Source organism: Bidens hawaiensis, unplaced genomic scaffold, assembly GCF_021521415.1.
Source record: "Bidens hawaiensis isolate Kalapana, Puna unplaced genomic scaffold, B.hawaiensis_p1.1 tig00009445_1, whole genome shotgun sequence".
Taxonomy (NCBI): Eukaryota; Viridiplantae; Streptophyta; class Magnoliopsida; order Asterales; family Asteraceae; genus Bidens; species Bidens hawaiensis.
Window position 1 is genome coordinate 977,952 of NW_027491700.1, and position 10,604 is coordinate 988,555.

At 30.4% G+C, this 10,604-nt stretch overlaps 1 pseudogene; it reads right to left on the bottom strand.

Moving 5' to 3' along the window:
• Positions 1-348: 348 nt before the first annotated feature.
• On the bottom strand, positions 349-9,606 carry LOC143532422 (histone-lysine N-methyltransferase CLF-like; annotated as a pseudogene).
• Between the last annotated feature and the right edge of the window lie 998 nt (positions 9,607-10,604).

Sequence of the window (10,604 nt, forward strand, 5' to 3'; positions counted from 1 at the left end):
TAAATCCAACGCTAAAGTAGGGCACCGGGACCAAGGCTTTACATATTGAGTGAAATTGACCTCGATTTAACCTATCTATTATCTGATATAAGTATGAGAGTATTCTCATGAATTCCTTATATGATCTCAAACCATATAACTTATGTTTTGGTCAAAAATCAACTAAGGATAATGTAACCAAATTTGTTATGTGAGGTTTAGTGTAGATTGATAATAACGATTATGTAATGATTGCAAACACAAACACAAGGATTTAAAACACTACTGATTTCACAAATTGGAAAAGAACCGAAAGTTTGACCACAACCTAAAGTAACTGAAAAGAGTGCATCAGAACAAAAAACTCTAGCTAACTTACATAATTCAACATTCAAATATAATAGGTCTTGCAAGCTTTTGGGAACTTATTCCCTTATCCTTGTGAAATCAGTACTATAAGTGTTTCTTGGCCCTTTTGCTAGAAGAAGCAGTACCGTCTATTTCCTCCGAATCACTGTCCTCGGGTTCCTTGGCCCAAGAAGGAGCGTTATCGTCTTCATAACAATAATCACAAAGTAGTTCTTCCCCAGCACAAATCTTCTTTTTAGCAAATATGCCGACCCGATGGTCTCCCATCACCTTAATAACCTGTCAAATGGACGTTCAAATAATACATTGGTCAAATGTTGATTTGGTTTTATCAATGGGTCAAACAGACACATGATATAGTTCAAAGGAAGCTGATTGAGAGATACCTTCAGATAACAATTCGGTTTGTGCGAATGATTAACGAATTTAAATTTGTTGCTAACACGCTTTCCGTCCACAACGAACTACATAGAGAAAACAAAAGAAGCGTTAATATCTCAAAAGGGGAAAAACATGGATGCCTTTTATCTATTTTAGAAGTGTTTGCTAAAAACTCAGAACTTAGCTGAGCATAAACTTAGTATGTTTGATAAACCAGTCCGAACCGGAGCTTCACATTTCAAGCTCGGGGCTCACAAGCCTAAAAAGACTTATTTATATAAAAATATAATGACTTTTATTTCGCATAAATCTTATATATAAATATGTATATAGGGGTGCAAACGAGCCGAACTGCTCGCGAGCTACTCGAGATCGGCTCGTTAAAAAGTTCGATCGAACCGAGCTTAATCGAGTTGAGCCCGAGCTCAAGCCTAAAAGTAAGCTCGTTTAATAAACAAGCCCGAGCCCGGGCTTCACTTATCGAGCTCGAGCTGGCTCGTTAAAAAGTTCGATCGAGCCGAGCTTAATCGAGTTGAGCCCGAGCTCAAGCCTAAAAGTAAGCTCGTTTAATAAACAAGCCCGAGCCCGTGCTTTACTTATTGAGCTCGAGCCGGCTCGCGAGCCTAAACGAACCTGTCATTTTTATAATTTTTTAAAATATATATGTAAGTAACTATTAATTAATATATATAATTTTATGAAAAAACAATAATATATACTATTTTATACATAAAACTATTATAGAAAAAAAATATAAAAATACTTATAATAAAAAATAATTGATAAATAGTAAACGAGTCAAGCCCGAGTCGAGCTCGAGCTTCAAAATTTACTCACGCCCCGAGCTCGAGCTTTGATAATGGAGCTCGAAACAAGCCGAGCTCGAGCTCAGCATAAATTAAACGCGCCGAGCTTGAGCCTAGTCGAGCTTGGCTCGTTTTCACCCCAACAATGTATTACATTATGATATAGATTACTAAATAATACATATTGTGATATATGATTAAAGTAAATAAATTAATAATAGGTAATATACAAACAAGCTGACTTGAGCTTCAAAAACTTCTCGCCAAACTCGAGCTTCAAAATATTCTCAAGAAACTAGCTCGGGTTTTGGATAAAGATCGAGCTCCATTAAATTAAGCGATTCAAGCTCGAGCTTGTTTACGCTCTTAAAAACACAGTATATCATACTTGGTCATTAAGGTTGAAGAGATACGAAGAATCTTCACGATCATAGATCTTTCCACGCTTGTCAGCTTCCTGATGTGAAATCAATTCTCCGGTGTATTCACCCAAATATTCATCTTTAGCTACATCATTCTGCAGAAAAGCCACAAGTGAGCCACATAGAGAATGTAATAACAAGCTGGATAGTTGTAGTTAGTTTACTCTTAAGAAAACACCCCAGCCGTCGACTTTAGATTCTCCTAGTAAAACCTGTGGTAACATATATGGTTACAAAATGATATTATTACTCATAAAAATAAGTGATATGGATGAGGAAACAATAGTTACCTTTTGTTTTCTTTGTTTAAGGAGAATCTTCATATTCTCGCACTCAAAATTTCCTTACTTATAAGGGCTTCCAAGAGTCCCGTCACCACAGCTGCAAAGTATCAAGAGTTGGTTATTGTTTGGATGGTTATGTACGTTAAGTTGCTCGAATTTATGGGCTGTTTTGGAATTTTTCTGTAGTTCTCAATCATAATAAAATGACACAACACAAAAGTTTACTAAAAAAACTAGAATATCGTTACAATGTCTCACCTGATCCAGCAGTGTCGACATACATCAGGGTCACATTCTCTATTACTAGCAAAGCAAGGGCACTGGCGAGTTCTGCACTTGCTTTTGGCACAATAACATCCTCTATAACGATTTTTACAAGTTTTGGGGCATCTAATGTAAAAAAAAAGTGATAAACTGTTAAGATAAAAACAACATATGACAAATAAAACCTTATAAATTATAGCTAATAAAGCTATAGTTACCCGCAAAATTTCTCACAAACTGTGCCATTCCTAAGGCAAGAGCAATCGTCTCCGCATGAAGATTGACATCCACAGGGGTTGTATTGACGGCGACATTCCAAATCATTTTCAGAAATTTTGGACCTCCTTGCATGGGGCCGAACACGTGTAGTGCCCTATTGAGTAATTAGTAACAGAAGATTAAATTAGTTTTTTTTAATTGTTAGCTCCATAGGGTACAAGTAAATTTAGCTGAATGAAATGAAAAATGGTCAACTAACAGGGTATACAAGTTGCTGTGAACTCCCATGCAATTTACACCCAAATATCTGAAAGCGAAAAGACGAGATTAGAGCACGAAATAAACCTTAACCATGAACATAACAAAAATAATCATGACAATCCTTACGAGGCATCTGCGACAGAATAGTTTGGTCGTTGAACTCTGAGCGGCTTCAAGATCTTTATGTGTTTCCTGTATTCGATGTTCAATGATATATTCGTACCAAACAGAAGAAAAAAAGAGATTAAATATAGAACAAATTACAAGCAAGAATATTAATGTTATATGCAATAAGTGCTTGCATTCACGATTTCACAAGGTTTTCTAGACAAGCTTTGGGCTGATGAATCACATACAGAGTTAGACGATTCGGTCTGCTCAGCGGTTGACCTGGAGCATTACACCATATGAAGAGTTAGAACATGTAATGATTGAAAACATATTAACAAACACGGAACGTATATTGAAATATACACACCAGATGGTTTTGTCAGCAGGCTCAACAGACTCTTTATTATTATTATTATTATTATTATTATTATTATTATTATTATTATTATTATTATTATTATTATTATTATTATCAGTAGCTTCTTCCTCACTGTCACTGCATATTAGTGTTTCACCCTCCTCGGAGTCATAATATAGTCTCCGTTTGCCTAACACAGATTGATCCTCTCTCATTCTTTCATTTCTGCATTTAATTTCATTCACTTATTAAACAAGAAACCATAGCAGTAATTCATGTAAAAAGGAAAAGGATCAACAAATATGATGAGAGGATTGTAAGTTGTAACATAAATTGAATAAGACTTGATTTTTAAGAAACATACAAGAAATAGGAAATCAATAAATACAGGCAACCTCACCTATCCGAGAATACCCATGTGGTATAAGGAGGTATTTTCTCTACATTTGGAAGAGTAATAGGCCGAACAGATTTTTTGACTGCAATTCCATGTCGCATAAGAACTACCGAAGCATGTTTGCCATTTTGCATATCGTTTGCCTGATTTATCCTCATTGTCAATAAATTGTCGGTAAAACTACCGTCATCTGTTTTCCCTAAATCTTTTCTTTCTACCGCCATCATGTGATTCTTTTTAGTGTCGTTGGCGAGTTTCATCTGATTCTCTGCCATTATTTTCTACAAGAGTTAAAATTCAGTATATTAGAAATATCAATTTTTCAAGATAACAACGTGTATTGTGAGGACTAAGTTCTTATAGTTTGTATGTACCTTAATATAAGCAAAACGATCAACTGCAGACTGCAGTTTCCTTTTTTTGTGACTCACTAACCTGTACATGTTGTGACAGATTTGGAGTTGTTCTTGTAGTCCTGCATCCTGCTGAATATGAAAATTTCACTTAAATTACAAATACAATTTATAAAGTAAAAGCTATATATAAGGAGAGGGCAATGGCGGATCTAGACATAAATCTCAGGGGTAACGTTCAAATTTTTTTACCGTGTTTCATACAATGTAAACGAAACAAAAAACATATTTCGACGATTGCGATTGCAGTCGGTAAAACCAACGCTAGCTTCAATATTCGACAAACCAAAGGAAAAGTGTGTTTTCCGGTTTCCACCCTTACTCAAAGGTCGTACGATCACCCAAAATACACCCTCTTTCTTCATTACTAAAATCATTTAGGTGCATTTCCGTTGTCAAACTTGGAAAACAAATCTCATAGATTTAAACGAGACATATTTTCTAACAAACTAGTTAAGATTTCACTAAATCTATTTCAATTTTCTTGAATTTCTATATCCAAAACCGTATTAAGTACTTCAACCTCAAAATGATGATCATGTTGAGCCTGTTTTTGTTTGATGTTTTTCATTCAACCAAAGAAAGAAAAAAGGTTTATGGTTTCTATTTGCTTTAGGCATTTTGCTTGGGCTTTATTTGATTTGAAATGTTAAAAAATGATGATTCTGTTGAGCCTGTTTTGTTTTTGTTTGAGCTTGTTTCTGTTTAATGTTTCTCAATCAAATGAAAGAAAAAAGGTTAATGGTTTTTATTTGCTTTGGGCAATAAATTTGTTTGGGCTTTATTTGATTTGAATTTTTAAATTGGTTGAGCTTTAAACAAATAGTGGTAACGTAATAAATTTTCAGGAGTAGCGAAATACCCAAAATGAAAAAACTTTATACTACCAGCGAAAAGTTAAGGGGTAGTGCATGCTACCCCTGATTATGAGGTAGATCCGCCGGGCGCTTCCCCCCTCCGTCACTACATTTGGTCTAAGTGTGAACAATTATTGTTCTTTTTGCGATAGTATTAAATTTACCATACTCTTCACACACTGAATTTTTATTTAATGATATCCATGGAAACATACTCACACTATATATGTCTCCTCATTCCTTAGTCCTCACATATTCAAATTTTAGTTAATTAATAGCTAAACTAACTATAACTAAAGAAACAATGCACATTCAACATCATGTCTAATGCAGTTTATTAACCTGGCATATTATAAGTAAACTAGTTGTTATAAATTTAAAAAATTCCAAAATTTATGAACGTTTACATTTTATAAAGGATTACAAAGTTTTTTAAATTTTTTAAAAAGTTAAAAATCACACACACACACATATAGGGTTAGTGTACAATAATTGATTATCGTACATTACGTACGCAACACTTCCAAGCGTCGACTTCAATTTTTAAGTGGTGACAGGTTTGTAATTATACATGAATCTAATTTAACAATCTAATTCATTGATTCACTTATCAATTGGTTAAGATAGATCATCTTTGTCAATTTCATCACATTCCACGAGCTTAAATCTATGTTCAGTTTTATCAATTCTCTAGTGAAATCAATCCAAATCATGTAGAAATCATCAATCAATCCTCATATCAAGTTCAATTTTGAACTGAACATGAATTGATCGAGAGTAACACAACATAATTGATCTGATCAACCTTCATTTTGTTCTGAAAATAACTAAACTTTGTTCTGAGGGTAATTTTAATTCGTTTAAGTCAGCAATTTTGTTCTAAGCGATTTTTTGTATAGTGTGTAATCAAAGTTTCACATTATTCAATTATGTTTTAAGATTAATTTTGATTCATTTAGGTTAGCAATTTTGTTATGAGCGTTATTCACCATCATTCAAATTTGTTCCGAGAGTAATTTTAATTCTTTTAGGTCAACAATTTGGTTATGAACGTTATGCATTTTTGTTTAGAGCGTTTTTTGTATAGTGTGCAATCAAAGTTAATTTCATCATCGATCAATTGGATGGTTGTTGTTCTTCTTCATCCTCATACTTATCCTCGTTATCATCATTTATCAGGTTCGAAACTGATTACACTCCATTATTATTTTGGGATCATGATTGATTATGCCCTGAGAACATGTAACTTCGATTGAATGATCTATAGCTTGAGCGAGATTGAGCAAGCAACTGACAAATTTTTTTCGCATATGGTATTGTGATATTGAAGACGGATTATGTAATGTGTGGAATGGAAAAGAGACGAATGAAACCCTAAATTGAATGAATTTACAAATTTGCCACTAGATGTTTTTTTTGTAAATCAAGGGTGTTGTGTAGTCTTGTACATAATATATGGTAAACATTTATTGTATAAGATCTTTTACACACACATATACACACCGTTAAAATTTAGAATCCATCACTATATATTTTTGTACGATGATTTTTTTTAATCTCGACTTTTGTATGTCTCTTTCACGTTTCATGTTAGTGGTAACTTTCTAATTTTGCATATTTGAAACATGATATATATTTTTGCATGATGATTTTTTATTCAGGTTTTTAATAGAGCCGAGGTTCTCATTAGAAACAATCTCTTTATTTTTTAGGATAAATGTATGTTCTACATACATCTCACTCCCTCTTAATTCTACCAATAGTTTTGCTACATGTGAGATTTTTAGCGGGTATGCCTTTTGTTTTCCTACACTTCTTACTATTCATGCTCATTAAGGGTTTCTTTTTGTGTGTAGCATGGCCATCGTTCATCTAGCATTTCCTTTCGTTTTCGCCACCTCAAAGTGAGAGAAAAAAATGTTTGTACTATTTTCTCATATTCCTTTTAAAGACATAGAGAAAGAAATAAACAGTGTTGAAGAATCATGGTACGGTAGCGAAAGTATTGCATATGTTTATTAATGTGTATTATTTTTCCTTCCAAAAATTAAGTATACGAAATATACTGAAAGTTGCACCGTCATTTATTTTGGAATGTCTAACTCATGCACTCTAAATACATATTTCTATATCTACACCAATGTTCAAAATTATACTATAATTTTTTTTATCACTTAGAAAGAAAACATTTACTACACACTTATACCACTAGGCTATGGGCCCTTTGATGTCGCCCATTTACTATTTTCAAAATCCAAGTATTTAAATTATCGGAAACAACTGCCTTGAAAATAAGACGTCGTCGTCGTCCGAATTATGGTACGGAGAAGCTTCCTATGCGAACTGGGCCAAGTTCCCTGGAAGGTGGCGCCGGAGAGGAAACTAGTTCCGGTATGTACACTAGATTTCTATGAGATAAACTAGCTAGTGGATGTGTTTTTATTTGGTTAGCTATATGAAGTGTTCAATTACAAATAAGCAAATCTCAGTGTGGAGTAATATTATTTATTTTTTAATTACGACGCTATTCAATTTACTATAATCTAGACACACTAACAAAGTCTTAATAAACGTGAAAGTATACACTATATACATCTTCTCACATGTTGGTTAATAACTAAAGTAACTATGCATGTCTAGCGTTTCTAATACATGTTACCCCACAAACATCTTACAAATCTATTAAAAAAACACTATATGTACACATATCATTTACCTAACTTGTCCACATAAAATTCTAATTCATAAACTTTCTATGTATCTAATTTTCACATGTTCACAATTTAATTTTAATATAATAATTGACCATAACAACTTTCCTTTTATAAGTTTTGATAACCAATTTTAATTTTAATCATTCATTTATAATAAACTGTACATTTTTATTACAACTTTTATATATTTATGTCTTCCTATAAAATTTTCAATTTAGTTTTTTTTATTTCCTTCAAACAAAATTTATTTTGTTAACCTATCAATTCAAAATTTTAAAATCTTATTATTTATGAATATGAACCTATACGATTATAATAATTAAAATATTAGTTTACTTATATTTAACACATTCATTTATTTAGTATTTAGTTTTTATTTAATTTTATTAATTGATTCATAATTTCAAATTGATTTTCATTTTAGTTATAAATTTGAATGTTTTTAATAATTGAAAAGCATAAATTGATTTTCCAATTTTTACAAATTTGGTATAATATTAATTTCATTAATTGATTCATAATTTTAAATTCACTTTTAGTTATAAATTTGAAAGATTTTAATGATTGAAAATCATAAATTGATTTCCCAATTTTTCCAAATTTGGTATAATATTAATTTTATTAATTGATTCATAATTTCAAATTGGTTTTCATTTTAGTTATAATTTGAAAGTTGTTAATGATTGAAAATCTAATTTGATTTCCCAGTTTTTCTAAATTTGGTATAATATTAATCAAACAATGATATTTGATTTAACGAGCATTTATGTCTATCAAACAATACATACAAAAAAAAATTATAATTATAATTTTATAATAGCTGAATTTATCTAAATATGCCAAGTTTAAAAGTTTAAACACCTAATAAATTAACTTTAAAAATTTGGATACAAATATTTATATCTTATAAATTGTTTAAATTCTCTTTTAAATCCCATAAATTTTTGAAATAAATGTCTATTTAATGGCCTTGACTAACTCTTTAAGCTTTAAATGGTTTCATTACAAAATAATTGTTTTTCTTAAAATAGAATAAAAACTATCATTACTATTCCTTTTAAATCTAGTTTGAGACCCGTGTATTACACGGGTAATTGATGAAAATTTTAAAAGAGAAAATTATGATTTGTCTTCATGTGCTTTAGTGGCACGCAACGCGCAAAATCGTACTGGGACCTGTAAAGTGCTCCCGCCCATAAAGCATAGTGATGTAAATCATAATTTTCTCATTTTAAAATTTAAACATTAAGAAATATACAATCAACAACGAAATTATCATATATTGATAATACAGTTACAACTTACATTAAACTTACATGAATTACAAAAGAAACATTACACAAATATTTTACAAATAAGAAAATTCCTTGTGCACTACATTTGTGTTTGTATTTGTCAGATTTTACCTTGTTTATCAAGAATCAAATTCTTTAACACATGCCTTCTTGTAACTCTTGACAAGGCAACGTATCATTGTCCATATGAGAACACGGGTTTTTTGATGTAAAAACATATATGTTGGTTATTTTTTTATTGAATTGGATACTTTTAATAATATTATACTAAGAGAATTTAATACAAAGTATTATACTAATTGAATTTGAAGTTGATTGAGCATCACCAACCGATCTATATTGAAATATATCAAGTTTGTTTAATTTATTACAATTAAAAGTCATATAATCAAGGAGTATATGAAATAATTGAAAGTATTACATAAAGAATGCAATTGACAGAAATATGAAAAAGACATACTAACCTGTGTTGCCATAGTTGTGAAAACGTTGATTACTGTATGAGTTAGCAAAGTACCACATGATATATCTTATATATAGTACTTGAAAATATTAGATAAAAAATGTTTTAAAGTTTGAATACTAATCTCGTGTGATTAATGATTGTTTTAAGAGAAGTTGCAATATTTAATTAAGTTGATATATCTCTATCTCTATAATTATTTAAAAAAATAAAAAAATTATGATTGTAGTTTTCAAAATAATGAAAGAATTCAGATTTACAGGAAACAATCATGGTAAATGAGTTGACCATATTAAATAAAAAAACCCGTAATTATAGATTGATTATATTAGATCATTGATTTCTTCCTTAAAAAATATACCTAAAATAATCAATTGATTACATTTAGGGAAAACTAAAAAAATTCAAATCACTCACATTTATATTAGTTAAAAGTGTTATATACAGAATGTTTATAATTTGATACATATCATGTGTGATTAGATAATTTCATTTGGAAAGTTGTTGAAATATTAAACACCTAGTAAACCATGATTGTTTTCACACTTATACATGTATTAATATGGAAACAAAACATAATTTAATACTTGATTTTAATGTTTAAAACTAATAATTATTCGTATGATTAGATTTCAAAGTTTTGGCTAAAACTAATAATGATTTTAATATTTACCTAAAATTCTCTTAATTTTATAAATTTTAAATAAAGTGATTTTAATAAAAATGTTAAGCTTTGCACATTAAGAAAAATATAGTCAACAAAAATATGAATAATAAAAAACAAACAACTAATGCAATCTTAGTTATGAAATATATATATATATATAACGAAAAGTTTTAATAAGCTAATAAATGGTAATTGTAGCTTTCCTAGTAAACAAAGAATTTGATTTTTTAAGAAGCATGGTAAATGAGTTGACCAAATTCAAATTTATGTTTCTTAAATTTATGTTTTAGAAAAAAGACTTAAAAAGATAAGAATGACTAAGAGAGTGACAAGTGACACAAGCA